The sequence below is a fragment of the Charadrius vociferus genome, unplaced genomic scaffold (assembly GCF_000708025.1).
Source record: "Charadrius vociferus isolate BGI_N301 unplaced genomic scaffold, ASM70802v2 scaffold370, whole genome shotgun sequence".
Taxonomy (NCBI): Eukaryota; Metazoa; Chordata; class Aves; order Charadriiformes; family Charadriidae; genus Charadrius; species Charadrius vociferus.
This window is the reverse complement of record NW_009646744.1, coordinates 2622670-2623012: the sequence shown is the minus strand read 5'-3', so window position 1 is coordinate 2623012 and position 343 is coordinate 2622670. Positions and strand designations below refer to the sequence as shown.

General features: G+C 33.2%; 1 protein-coding gene across 1 annotated transcript in view; it reads right to left on the bottom strand.

Moving 5' to 3' along the window:
* TCF7 (transcription factor 7 (T-cell specific, HMG-box)) overlaps positions 1–343 on the bottom strand; it is a 28190-nt gene that overhangs the window by 965 nt on the left and 26882 nt on the right. The gene's annotated exons all lie outside the window — the stretch shown is intronic.

The following is a 343-nucleotide window of genomic DNA, read 5'->3' as shown; positions in this document are numbered from 1 at the left end:
TACAGTAATAAAAATAATAATAAAAATAACAATGATAAAAAAGAATAATAAAAGTAATAATAAAAATAAAAATAATAATAAAAAAGCAATAATAAAAATCAAAATCAACCATAAAAATCAAAACAACCATAAAAATCAAAACAACTATAAAAATCAAAACAGTCATAAACAATCAAAATAGTCATAAACAATCAAAATAATAATCAACATAATAATCAAAATCAAAATAAGGATTTGATGAGAAGCTCCCCGTGAGCCGGCGATGTGCGCTGGCAGCCCAGCGAGCCCCCCGCACCCCGGGCTGCATCCCCAGCAGCGTGGCCAGCAGGGCGAGGGGGGGATT